This window comes from Telmatherina bonti (assembly GCF_933228915.1).
Source record: "Telmatherina bonti genome assembly, chromosome: 17".
In the NCBI taxonomy this organism is placed as follows: domain Eukaryota; kingdom Metazoa; phylum Chordata; class Actinopteri; order Atheriniformes; family Telmatherinidae; genus Telmatherina; species Telmatherina bonti.
Window position 1 is genome coordinate 30401470 of NC_136615.1, and position 15079 is coordinate 30416548.

Consider the following 15079-nt stretch of genomic DNA (forward strand, 5'->3'; position numbering starts at 1 on the left):
GCAACAAACTTTATCTCTGTTGTTTTTTTGTTCCTGTTAAAACCCAAAGACATGCAGAATAACCTCCACCTTTCCTCCTCTGGGCTCTGGGAGTGGAGCCTTGGGGCCCAGCACTCACAGTCCTGATTGATTCTCTAATAAGCAATGAACAGCAGTGCCTCGTACTTTGGATAATTGTCATATTTGTCACCCTCAGAAGCGGGCTGAAGCGACAAACGTGTGCAGCTTCTGCGATCTAATTGGACAGAGTTATCAGACGACGAGCAGCGGCGGCAGAGCTATGAGCGGTGGCGATCCATATTCTGCTCACAACAAGAATAAGGAGTCGTTAAGAAGGACAGAAAGACATTAGGGGCATCATGTTCATGCATCAATTCACACACAACCTCAGAAAGCTCCACATACGCACATTCAATGTAAAGGCCATCTGTAACTTGCTTTTACAGAAAATTACAAGAGTAAAAGTAAACACCATTTTTAAAGAAAACGTTCTTTTTTTTCAAGCCTTTCTAAAGGGAAGCTGGTCATCCATTAATGCAGAAGTTTAACACATCATTAGGAATTTTTGTTGATTTGCACACAGTCATTTGTGTGTAAAAGTACCTTCTTCGCATGGACGTAGTTTAGAGCCAGCTTGGCGGGCAGTTCACCGACAGCACAGGACAGCATGATATAACCCGAACCAGCTGAAGTTACATTTGTTCCTTTTAGCTATGATGTCAGTTTGCTTGTTTTGCCAGATCATAATCTGCACGAATAACCTACAGTTGGATACTGGAAAGGGTCAGTCCCAGTTGGGTCAGTTGGGTACTGGCACTGGGTTAGTATTTGCATGACTGACACGCAGTTGGATACTGGAATGGGTCAGTCCCAGTTGGGTCAGTTGGGTACTGGGACTGGGTCAGTATCTGCATGACTTTCCAGTAGTTGGATATCGGAATGGGTCAGTCCCAGTTGGGTCAGTTGGGTACTGGGACTGGGTGAATATCTACATGACTGACCTACAGTTGGAATGGGTCATTCTGAGTTAGGTCAGTTGGGTACTGGGACTGGGTCAGTCCCAGTTGGGTCAGTAGGGTACAAGGATTGGGTCAGTATCTGCATGACTGACCCACAGTTGGATACTGGAATAGGTCAGTCCCAGTTGGGTCAGTTGGGTACTGGGACTGAATGAATATCTTCATTACTGACCTACAGTTGGACTGGGTCATTCAGAGTTGGGTCAGTTGGGTACTGGGCACTGGGACTGGGTCCGTATCTGCATGACTGACCTGAAATTGGATACTGGAATGGGTTAATCCCAATTGGGTCAGTTGAGTACTGGGACTGGGTTAGTATCTGTATGAATGACCTACAGTTGGATACTGTAGGTCATTCAGATACAGTTGGGATTCCTGGATTTTTTTCTTTGTTTTCATACTGTAAATAATATAAATTCAAGGGGTCACCAGATCATTGTCAAAAAATATAAGGTCAGCATTTATCAAATCATTTTCTTTCTTAGAGTAGCAGAATAGTTGCCTTAATGGAGGTTTTGCTCTTTGCTCAGATTTAGAATGCTTCTAGTTGAGGAGTTGCTGGAAGTGAGCAATAGCATCTGTGTATTAGAGGTCATAGTTGAAGTGGTTGTATCCTCTGTCAAGTATGAAAAAAAATCAGGTTGAGACGGAGATTTCTCATTTCTACTCTGTATTATGTAGTCATAGGAACAGAAAAAAATATCTTTTGATACAATACACTCTCAGAGATCTCTAGTTGTCTGTAGACATAAAGAACATAAATATGAATGTGATTATTATTGTGGGGAAATTCTTTGCATATGTCTATGCAGTGTTAAATGAGTTGATGAAAGATGCAACCACTGTGTGCTATGGACCTTTGTGGTACTTTACTTCAGTTTTTCTTTGTTCCTCCTTAAGTGTACCATTTGTATTGCCTTATCAATCATCATTTTAAAAAAATCAATGTTTAACATTCGTACGTTGATTCACCATCTTTTACATCCCCACCTCGATGCAAATGAGAATTGATTATTTCTTCCAGCCCCAACGTCTGCCTTTTGCCATACGGCACACGGACTCTCAGGAGATTCCATCAGATCTTCGTACAGATGCTGCTTTGCCCTTTACCTCAAAGTGAAAACTTGCATGAATAAGAGAAATGTGCAGAGAGATGATATATGAAAGCGGAAAAAACACAAGAGCCTCCTTGGCAGCGTGTATGGAGGAGGAGGCTACCTTGTTTAGGACTCTCTGATAAAAGAGTTGATCTAATGTGCATGTGTCCACTTTAATAATTTATGACCCCCTGCCGCTGAGCAAATATCAGTGTTGAGCAACATTTTTCACAGCCAATGACGGCCTGACTTTTGGTATTATAATGACAGATCAGTGCTGGATAATTCATCTGAGGGCTCTAAAATATGCAATTACTCTGTTGTTGCTCTGGATCCATTTATCATGAGACTATGATTCGCCCACAAAGAGCCAACGCTTTTATCAACATAAAAGTTAAATGTAATGTTCTGGACCTGCGTGTTTTGTTTTGTTTTTTTCCACAGACAAAGACCAAGCTGTAATTTAAACACATAATGGAGGGAGGAAACCAGTATGATTAAAAAAATTCTTCCACAGTGAGCAGCCAAGTGCTTAGTTCTTACCACAAGTCCCAGTAGTTCACGGCCAGAAAGTGAATAAAGAACTTCCAAACTGCTATCAGCCCATCGTCAAACAAAGAGAAATCATCCCCCCAAGACAGCTCATGTCCAGGTCTCTTTATGTCTCATTAGTCCGCCAACACAAACTCTTGGCTCTTGTCATGCAGTTCAAAATGCTCTAATTTGATGTAGTTTTTATTGCTATCTGTCCTGGGTCCAACGTGGGGGTTCAGATGGCACATAACTTATATCTGGAACCGGCTTTAGGAGGACAAGATTTTACAATTTACATTTACAATTTGTCAAGCTAAGTGCTTGTCAAATTGTAAATGATGTGTATTATACAAGTAAATGGGGGGGGGGACCTGTCATGATGTACAGACATGTGCTTCCTAAGTTCTCTTCACACCACTGTAGTGAACTTAGCGACTTTGTTGCTATTTTTAGAAAGTTTCCAGACCACACTTCTTTCCAAAGACGAGACTTGTGATGAATCTGGCAACTTTTTCTGGTGATATTGGAGACTTTATGAGACATCTTCTCAGTAAGCAGCAGGCGCTACGGTAGGCCCTATACATTCAAAAGTACTCATGAGAGGCTTGGTCATCTCATAGCAGCAGCAGGTGCAGTTCCCAGCTGCTAGAAAGAACAAAATACATTTATAAGTTGGACATTCTCCCATCGAATCTAATGGGAAGGTGCATCCAAGTGTGGCAGTTTCCAGCACTCTTGAGAAACTCTTCAAACTCACCTCTTTGATAAGCGTTTCAACATTAAGACATGCTGCCTCCTTTCATGCTTAAAACAGACATGGACAAACACATCAGGCAAAACCATGAGGAGAAAAAGGTGTTTGAGGACAGTAATTTAATCATTACACACTTACAAACTGAAAAAGGTCACATATTATGCATGTATCCCTCACTGTGTAAAACCCAACCACTACAGGGGATGTACTTCATTTAAATGTCAGGGGTCCTCCAGTCAGGTGCACCCTGTACTGTTTCAAATCAGGTCACTTTAATCAGTGGACAAGAGATTTGACTGTTTGGTGGTCACTATGTTCACAAAGAAGTTATGAATTCATTTATATTTGCATTTACCACTTTGATTTAGTAAAAACCGAAATGTGTGTGTTGCTCTGTAAAGAAGAAAATGACATAATACAGGTCAAAGAAGACAAACTTTCATGGCTCTGTGGGTTTTGGCTGGGTTTTTTTTTCAAGCCGTGTCACTTTGGGTTCCCTTTCCTGTTTTATTTTGTAGTCCCTCTCCGTACTGTTTCATATCCTGCTTTAGCTCCTGTCGTTAGCTCACCTGGTTTTGGTTGCTAACCCACTCCACTTGCTCCTTGTTTATTATCTGCCATTATATGTGCCGTGGCTCCAGTCAATGTTTGTCAGATCAAACTGGTTTGTTTCCCCAGTTGTCCTTCCCTTAACCCAGTGTTTCTCAGATCCAGTCTTCAGGCCCCCCTGCCCTGTGTGTTTTAGACATGTTCCTCCTCCAAAGCACCAAAGTCAGATTATTGAACTTTCTTATCAAGTTCTTTGCAGCCTGTTAACGAGCCCTATATTTCATTCAGGTGTGTTAAAGTAGGGTTGCCTATAAAACATGCAGGGCAGGGGGGGCCTGAGGACCGGAACTGAGAAACACTGTCTTAACCTTTGGTTTTGTTCTGATTAAAGTTGTTGCTGCATCCTATCTGTCTCCTGCCTCTTCGTCCTGCGCTTGGGTGGCACCACTGCCAAACCTGACACAAATAAATTCAGCCAAAATTAGTTCAAGGTTGTATCTTTATGTGATTCAATTCAGCTTCATTTGTTGACAACAAAGTCATCTCAAGGCCCTTTCATGAACACAGTCCACTTTAGCACAATTCACTGTTGTCCAGTTATAAATTTATAGCTAGAAGCACAAACCTCTGCCAAGCCCTTATATTTTAATGCATTTTTTTGCCATTGAGAGTGGCTATAATTATTTAGTTCTAAAGATAAAATGATCCCTATTTCCCCAAAGTGAAAACAGAAAAACAGACAAACCAATGCTGCCCAATACGTGACCTCTGCTTGGCAGAGGTAATAACCGTGTAGAACAATTCACAAAAAGTAATTTGCCAGCTAAAGAACTCAGCAACTGCATTAAACTTTCTCTCAGATTTAATTTCCAATCCTGAGCACCCACAAGGTTAATGGGGAAAATCTCCATGAGAACCAGGAAGGCCAGCTATCTGCCTCAACTGGTTGGGGACGGGCAGGACAGGAATAAAGGGTTTAACAAGATACATAACTTTAAAGCCCCAATGTGTATAAAATACTCCTATATAGTGGTGTGCTAATTGAATGAAAACGACCAAGGAGCGCTCTGTAGCACATTGCATTTTAAATGCATTATTACCACCACCGAAGCCACAGAGTCATAAATGTGAAAATGTTAACATCTTGCACAAGCTGATGTGTCCTGTCCAGTGACAAATCATAGAACAATACAAAATTCTTTGTTATTGATGCTGATAAGTTACAAGCATGTCCTCCATGAATATGGTGCAAAGCTAATGCTAACTGCTAATGTCATTGTGTCAAGTTGTGTAGCTAGAAGGAGGACATTGACTCCCAACCCCCCTTGACAAATCAGCTGAAATAAATTATGGAACAGGAGGAAAAACTCAGAGAAAATGTGTCTGATAGAAGTGTACATTGGCATGCTGGTATGACTTCTGTGAAGAGTAACAGCAACTGAAAACTGCTGCAACAGAGCTTTTCCACTCTAGGCTAACTAACAAATTAGCGTCTCTGCTGTTTTATAAAGCAAGTAACAGTAAATGATCCAACTCAAACGGGAGGATAAAGTAGTTGCTGGACTACCGGTCCTGTTTCTAACATAGTGCCAAATAAACTTTACTGTTAAATTGAATGAACTTACCTGTCCAGCAGAAAGCTGGTACCTCCGTTTTAGTTCTGAAGTCCCTCTCTCTCATGAACTGTCTCCATCTCGTAAACACTACATCCATGTAGACTGTCCTTTTCTCCTGGTTATTTTATCTTTCTTTTTTTACTTTTTTTATTACTTCCTCTAGTGAGGCAAAGAGTATGGATGATCCTCCAATTTCATAGAAAACTGCAAATTGAATGATCCACGTCGTCTTTGCTTGTTTTTCTTCTTCATCCCCTCCAGCAACACACAGGGATTTATAGCTAAAACATGTAAGGCTACAAATTTGTCCCCTTTGAGCTATGCTATTCAAAGATAGTGATGGAACATGGGCGCGCCACCTATATATTCATAAATAACTCATTCTATGCTATATTTTCATTTTAATGTGACTGTGATTAAACTTCAGTGAAATACCTGTTTCTGTAAGCTATACATGATTTTTGCTAATAAAATGCCAAATTAGTTACATACATCTTACATCTTAATGACAACAACATCACATATTTATACATTAATATAAAGTGTAAATAGAGAAAAATCGTAGGTGTGCTTAACGCACTGTGGAAGGTTCTCCTCCTGAAAATAAGGGTGGTTCAGTATAAACAGTCGGGCAGTCAGAGGCAGACAGAATGGGACTTTTTCAACACTGAAATAGTTTGATTAAAATTATTAAGCAATGCGTATGATCATGTTGAGGAAAATTCCAAAACCAAAATTGGTTATAGTTAAAACAGCAGTATTTTGGTTCAACTAGAGGCTTTTCAGATCTCTTCTTGGACAGACCATTAAGCATTACACTGGTCCCAGTAACAAATGTAAAACCTCAGCATCAAACTGATCTATTAACATAACAACTATTTTCTACACTTCCAAAACCAATGTGTAAAATTTCCAGATGTCAGATTCCTTGAAAAAGACATTTCCAAAATCACTCAGTAGCAGCTCAACTGGAGTGTGAAATGAGAAACCCTGGACTCTACGGATCGAAGACCACAAGATCTCCTCAAGCCTATTCCACAAAAAAAAGAAAAAAGAAAGAAAAAACAAATTAAAAAATGGAAAACTTAACCTCTCACTTGGCCATACTTTGGGTTACTCATCAGGACATGCAGCAAAGGGTTCATGCTAGGAACAAATCTGGCCTGGTGAGCTACAGGAGCAGCACAGACTAAGGATACATTCACATCAGCCTTTTTGATTGAAATCCTAGTCCGTTTTCTCGGAAAGTCCACTTTGTTTGGGGAAATGTGAATGTGCTAAACAAATTCTTGTCCTCTCTTTTGCAAAATACTAGTGCAGCACCACCTTTTGTGGGAATGGGGATATATCATTCTTATGGTTTGGCTTGTTTGACCAAAGTGCAACATGAACGTGATCTTGACCCGCATGGACACACCCCACTACTACTAAGCCGAGTCCCCAGTCGGACTGAGTCTAGCGGACTATCCTGATGTAAATGCACCCTTAAAAATGTTGCTTCTGTCTCATCTATCCATCCATATTCTTGCTGCTTATCTGCAATTGAATTGCCATATTTGCCAGATTGTTTGTGGAAATCCAGAAGCCTTCCCAGACCAGCAAAAAGATGTAATCCATCCAGTGTGGATTACATCCCTGTTTATCACAGGGTCTTCTCCCAGTCGGACGTGCACGGAACACCTCACCAAGGAAGGCGTCAAAGAGACATTCTGAACAAATAAATAAATTACATCTGGCTCCGACCGAGGAGGAGTTACTCTACTCTGAGCCCCTCTTTGATGATCGAGCTTTTCACCTTATCTCTAAAGGTCCATTTATGCTCCTTTATGTACATAAAAAGGGAACATCTGTTTCAAACGTCATGCGTCAATGCCCTCATACTTACATGCTTTTCTATGTTGCCATTGTTGGTCAGTCAGTTCCTCCACTAGTGGGCAGTGCTAAGTTTACGGTTCACTTCCTTGTTTTGATGACCGTAGTTGTAGACACTCAGACAACCTAGGTGTCTACACTTTTTGAGAGCTGTAAATGCTTCCTGCAGGTCTAGAGTTGTTGATGTTTTTCTCCTCAACTTCTAGATCTGCATCTTCTTCAGGTGCTTTTTATGTTGCATTTTCTGGATCATCTTCCTGCTTTTCCTCTTCTTCTGGTTTGTTCTTTTCGCTGGTTGTGCGTCAGCTGTATAACTCAACACTGCCCCCATAATTTCTGGTGATATTGCTCTGTTTTCTGCTTCAAGTGACTGGCAGTTAAGCTCCTTGAAATTGACCAAATTTGTGCAAAACTGACATGGAAGATGGGCGAATCTGTCTGACCATGTGCATATGTGTCTTTATTGTTCTGCATAAATGGGCTCTAATGAAGATCGCAGAAACTATACAGGAAACTTATTGCCCCGCTTGTTGTGTCTCGTTCTTTAGGTTACTACCCTCAGCTAGGTACTGTACCATTGCTATTTTTAGCAAGTTACTGAAAAGATACTGACAGTTGCTCATTTAAATGTGCAAAAACCTCTAAAAGTTAAATTCAACCAACATTTTTCATTCACTCCTTTTCTATAAAACTTAGTTTAATTCAGGTTTGCAGGGGGTTGGGGACAGGATACAACCTGGACAGGTCGCCAGTCCATCACAGGGCGGGTTGGATCTTATCCCTGCAATTATCAGGTAAGAGAGCTCGGATAAACTCTGGACAAGTTGCCAGTTCATTACAGAGACGACCAGTATTGAATTAAACAATATTTGCAAAGATAGAATGAAAGTGTGATATTTGGCAAATATCATTTAGTCTAATCGCCATAATCCACATGTATTATTCAAAACTATTGATTCAGTACTAAATGCCCCACAGCCTGCTAGCTTTGAAGCATCTTCTGAGACTCACTTCTTGCACTTTTTTATTGACAAGGTTGCTACTGCAAGGACTCTTATCTCTGCACCTGCATCTGACCCCTCTGTCTCTGTTCCCTGCTCTGCAGTTCTTGAGAAATTTGAGCCAGTATCCTTATCATTTTTGGAAGAGTTGATTGGTCATATTAAGCCATCAGGTTCTCCCCATGATGTTGTTCCTCCTTGTCTTCTGAAAAAGGTATTTCCTAGTATAAGGAAGACAGTTGCTGTAGTTATAAACAGTAGTCTCTCATCTGGAGTTGTTCCATTAAGTTTTAAACATGCTGTGGTCCAGCCCCTACTTAAAAAACTTGGCCTGGACAGCAGCATGCTGGCCAACTTCAGACCCATCTCAAGGATTCCTTTTATTTCTAAAATTTTAGAAGAAGTTGTCAATACTTAACTCAAGCTAGTTTTAGATGTACATGATATTCTGGAAGTGTTTCATTCATTTTCCTAACCACTTAATCCAATTCAGGGTTGCAGGGAAGCTGGAGCCTATCCCAACAGTCTTTCAGGTGAAAGGCAGGGTACATCCTGGACAGCTCGCCAGTCCATCACAGGGCCACATAGAGACAACCACTCATGCTCACACTCATTCCTATGGGCAATTTAGAGGTTAAACTAACATGGACAGTGGAAGGAAGCCAGAGTACCCAGAGAAATCCCACACACACAGGGAGAACATGCAAACTCCACACACACAAACCTTGCCCCAGCCAAGTATTGAACCAGTGACCTTCTTGCTGTAACACCACAGTGCTAACCACTATGCCACCGTGCAGCCCTGGAAGTGTTTCAGTCTGGTTTTAAAACATTACACAGCACTGAGTCAGCTTTGATAAATGTATTTAATGACATTCTCTAGGCTCTGGTGATTATACAATTCTTATTTTATTGGACTTGACAGCTGCATATGACACTGTTGATCACAATGGTTCAAGTCCTATCTGTCTGACAGAAGCATGAGTGTGAGTTTAGAAAATGCTGAATCCAGCTCTGCTCCACTTTCTTATGGGATTCCACATGGGTCAGTTATAGGGCCCTTGCTTTTCTCTTTGTATTTACTGCCCCTGGGATCAATCCTTAGAAGGCATGGCATTTCATTTCACTTTTATGCTGATGATAGTCAGATATATATGTCTCTTAAAAAGAAAAACGCCTTCTCCATTACCCCTCTTTTAGAATGTCTCAAAGACATCAAAGCCTGGTTGGCTCTAAACTTCCTACACCTTAATGAAGAAAAACCTGAAGTAACGGTGTTTGGTCCCAGTGGAGCTCATGAATCCATGCCTCTTGATTTTGGCCCTTTGGCAGGTTTTTTAAAGTCAACAATATTAAACTTAGGTTTTTAAGATGGATCAACAAGTCAGTTCTGCAGTAAAATCAAGCTTTTTCCACATCAGCTAAAGTTAAACCTTTTCTTGCACAACAGCACTTAGAAACAGTAATCCATACCTTCATTACATCTCGGTTGGATTACTGTAATACTCTTTATTTTGGGGTGAGCCAGTCCTCCCTTGCACGTCTCCAGTTGGTGCAAAACGCAGCTGCACGCCTCCTAACTGGAGTACGTAAGAGGGAGCACATAACACCTATTTTGGCCTCCCTCCACTGGCTTCCAGTAAACTACAGGATTGATTTTAAGATTCTTTTATTTGTTTTAAAATCTTTAAATGGTCTGGCCCCACCTTACCTCTCTGAGCTCCTCCACCCCCACACTCCTGACCAGTGCCTCAGGTCAGTCGACCTGCTGCTCCTGGATGTACCAAGGTCCAAATGGAAGCTCAGAGGGGACAGAGCTTTTTCAGTTGCCGGTCCAAAACTGTGGAATGTGCTTCCCCTCCACATTAGACAAGCCTCCTCACTGTCCATTTTTAAAACTCATCTTATAACTCATTTTTATTCCTTGGCCTCTAACCCAACGTAAGACAGTTTCTGGTCAGTGTGCTTTAGTTTAGTTTTATTATTGGTTTTTACTTACTATTTATTCAGTTTGTTTAATTGTTTTAATTCATTATTGCTTGTACAACCTGTTGTTTTATTGTGTTGTTTATTTGCATTTGAACTGTTTTATTCTGTTTTTATTTTGGCCGATTTTGTATAGCACTTTGTTTCAACTCTGGTTGTTTTAAAGGGATTTATAAATAAAGTTGAGTTGAGTAGCCTCCTTAACATACCCAGGGACTGGGTATGTTATTGTAAAAGATTCCTGAAAGCCATAAAAGGATGATTTGGAGTTGATTCTGGGGCAAATACATATTTTTTTCTTAAAATGTATAACAGTGAGAACTTAATCGGAGATTAAAGGAAAACAGAGCTGAAATCCAGTCAATTCACCAAAAACTGCAGGGAGTCATTCCATCCATTTGTCAGTGTGTTCATCTGACCTCCGAGGCGTCTCAGCAGTGCTGTAAACCCAAAACAGCTCGTCAGTGAAAACCCATCAGAGTTTATTTACTCCGGCGAACCCACTCAGCAGAGTCTCCGTGTGGCAGATGAAGCTTGCTCCTTTGATATCCATTACCTTGTTATTCGCCGGTAATATCTCTGCTGGCATTATGGCTGTAATTATGACTGTCATTCAAGCCAGGCTTTTAACATAATTGAGTCATAAGAAATTAGCATAAAGGCTAATTTGTTTGATTATGCGTGAATTTGGGGAATTATGGGACTAAATGATGACGGCTGTGTGGCAGGTTTAAAATGAGCTGTGGGGAAATTGTTTAAGGGGAAGTGCAGTGATGCAGTCTCTGTTCATAATGCGCCCGTCATGGCTGCAAATCACCGCCGGGCTGCCGAAACCTCGTAAATCCAGACTTTGACTTTCATGGTTTAATATCAGCAAAGGGATCGCTCCCTCTTCTACAACCTACTGCTGTGGAGGCCGTTGGAGGACAGTGAACTCATCATCATGGTGGAGATGATGTGAGCTTTGTGACATGGTGCATCATCCTGCTGGAAGTTTCCATCAGAAGATGCTACACTGTGCTCAGAAAGAGATGGACATGGTCAGCAGCAGGACTCAGGTAGGCTGTGCTGGTTAAACCATGTCATGTTGGTGATAAGGGGACCAAAGTAGACCAAGAAAACATCCTCCACACTATTACAGCAGCAGTGGCCTTAGTTATTGATACAAGGGCAGATGGATCCATATTTTCATCTTCTTTCAACTCAACTCTGACCTTACAGTAGAGCTGAACTGGAGACTCATCAGACCAGCAGCATTTTTCTATCTTTTATTGTCCAGTTTTGGTGAGTGTGTGTGAATTGTAGCCTCAGTTTTCTGTTAATTAGCTGACAGGAGTGGCAGTTCTCACTGGATATTTCGAAGAATAACATAATACAACATTTATACTGATGATGGATTTATTTTATCCTCAATATTTGACTTTGTAGTCAAATATCTTCTTGCTATATCAGTATCATTAAAATTTGAGCTATATTTGGGAGTCAGAACACTGTTTATGTTTGGGATTGATAATCACATTTTTAAACAAAGCTGTGATTTTTTCAAAATATTTCAATAAGCAGTCCATGGAAATGGTTTAGAGTGGTTTGGTTTTGAGTGATTTACCAGTTATTCCAGGTTCATTTCAACCAATCCAATCCTGCCAGGTGCTTACGTTTGTAAATTAAACTCGTGGCGTGGGCAGTGAAGTGTTAACGGCGTCACTAAGTGTAAATTGGTAACAACATGGTATTGATAATCCAACCACAAGGGAGGTCAGACCATTTTCTTTTCATGTGATTGGAAGGCATGTTCTGAATCTTAAATATTCAGTAAAAACAATAGTAGCTATTAATCTTTGTTTGAATCAAGATAAATAACACATGGGATTCATTTACCCAAGCTCCATCACTCTCCCCTGAGACTGAGGGGTCTCCGGAGGCTTTGACCTGTCATCATTCCCCCCTTCTGCTAATGTAGCCTGACATACTCTCCTCTTCTCTCCTCCCTCCTTCAACAGGCTTCTCACATTAAACCACATGATAATATCTGCCATGCAAAATGTTAAATGAGGCTGTCATTGTTATGATCGTTGCATTTTGCAACAGATCGCAAAGCCAGAGGGAGGTGAAATCTGCACCTCAGCGTAGAGAGACATTTTTTTCTGCATATTCCTTCATCGTTGCAAAAACCAGAACATGAATGTTTCACCGGAAAGCAAGTCAAACATCTTCACTGCAGTCAAGATCCAAACTCAGGTGGAAAAACCTAAAATCAGATGGAGTCATGGAGGCAGGTTAATGCTCAGCTATCCGCATTCGTTTGGCTGTGACAGTAACAGAAAAACTATGCCAAGCCAGGAAGATCCTTTGCTAGCTGTGGGAGAACCACCGTCTCCCCCGAGTCTGTGTTCCTGACGTGCAGCGGGAGGCTTTGTGTCCTGCTACAAACTGATACTCGGAGTCAGTGAAGCGCACCAATCCAATTTCCTATGTGGGAGCATTAGGGTATAAGACTCCAGCATTAATTTCTTTCTGAAATGACTTCCAGTCTGTTCTGTTCTGTTCTGTGTGCTCCCTGGGACAGAGACGGGTGAAGAGGGGGAGGTTAAGAGCGGAAACGGACAACAACAGAGACAGAATCAGAGAAAACAAGAGGAACTAGATAGACGGATGAGTGCCAGCATTCAAATAGTTTATTTGTGACATCAATTCTATGAGCTGCATGTTGGAAGATAAGGTCTGAGAGAAGCGTTGTACTCAAAAACATTCATATGTTTAACATTTTCCGTGTCTTGATCTGTCCCCACAGTAATGTGAAATGTAAATGTCTAAGCAGAAAATGAGTCCGGCTTCTACATCTGATACCTCAACACTCAGAAATAGAAATGAGTTTCTAACACAGACATCAGACCTTTGACACACATGAAATAAACTCACTGTGACACTGAACACATCACCGCACCCATGGTCTTGATCCTCAGCTTCATGTGTCGGCGGTGGTCTCCTGATTGTGATGGAGGGACATACAGACCTGCTGACTTTCTGCTGCAGCTGGTGCTGGCTCTGTCTGAGCAGAGGATTTCAGCAGGATTGTCGAGGCCGCATGTCTCTGGTTCATCCGAACACTTCATTAGGTCCACCTGTCCGATTACTTATTAACACAAATATCTAATTAGCCAATCACATGGCAGCAAGTCAACGTATCAAAACATGTACATAGGGTCAGGATGACCTCATGAAGTTCAACCAGAGCGTCAAGATTAGGAAGAAAAATGTGGAATGGTTGTTGGTCTAAATATTACAGTACCTGCTGATCGACTAACAACTGTCTCTCGTGTTTCTAGAAGAGGTCTGAGGAAGAAAAAGTATCTAGCGAGCAGCAGTCGTCTGGACCAAAATGCCTCCTTGATGTCAGAGGTCAGAGGAGGATGGGCAGACTGGTTGTAAATGGTAGAAAGGCACCAGAATAAAGCATTACCTGCACACCTGCCTCACATAACTGGATCATTAAGAAGCTTGTGGGGGATGGTTTCTTAGCCCACTTTGGGCCCCTTAGTATCAACATGATATGCAAATAAGCTACAAAACCTGCTAGAAACCTGTTTCTATGAAACTTACTTTTAATTTTTTATGAAGCCACGTTTTGTTTACTTGTCTCTGTTAAATAAACTTGCAAATTGTAAAAACTAAATGAAAAAAATCTGAAACTCCTGTCAGTAAGAACAGGAAACTGAGGCTACAATTCACACAGACTCACCAGAACTGGACAATAGAAGATGGAGAAACGTTGCTGGTCTGATGAGTCTCCAGTTCAGCTCCACTGTAGGGTCAGAATTGGGTTAACACAACATAAAAGTATGGATCCATCTGACCTTGTATCAACGCGAAAGGCCACTGCTGCTGTAATAGTATAGAAGGTGTTTTCTGGTCCCACTTTGGTCCCATTAGTCCCAACATGACCTGGTTTAACCTCCACAGCCTACCTGAGTCCTGCTGCTGACCATGTCTATCCCTTTCTGAGCACAGTGTAGCATCTTCTGATGGAAACTTCCAGCAGGATGATGCACCATGTCACAAAGCTCACATCATCTCCACCATGACGATGAGTTCACTGTCCTCCAACGGCCTCCACAGTCACCAGATCTACATCCAGCAGAGCAGCTTTGGGATGTGGTGGAACGGGAGATTCTCATCATGATGTGCAGCAACTGTGTGATGCTTCATGTCAACATGGAGCAGAATCTCTGAGGAATGTTTCCAACATCTTCATGAATCGGTGAAACCAAGAATAAAGGAGTTCCAACCTGGTACTGGTGAGGTGGATCTGATAAAGTGGCCAGTGTGTAAGTGTGTGCATCTGTTAAGCAGAGTTGCAGCTATGAATCATTAGCTGGTGCAACTTCTAAATTTCCAAAGAGAAGATCGACAGAGACAAATCTTTCTGTAGTCCAGAGACCTGAACTGAAACAGTCTGACATTAGTCCACAGCTGATCAGATGGTTGCATGCACCCAAACGAAAGTCACACAAAAGCGACCGCCAACTCATCAATGGGCACAAAGAGCAGAAAAGCAGCAGGAATGAAGGCGGTTCTGAAGAGGAAGAGACGTCCAACCCAGTACCTGGTCTGTGAGCCAATAAATCAAACACCCCAGTGAAACGTTAGAATT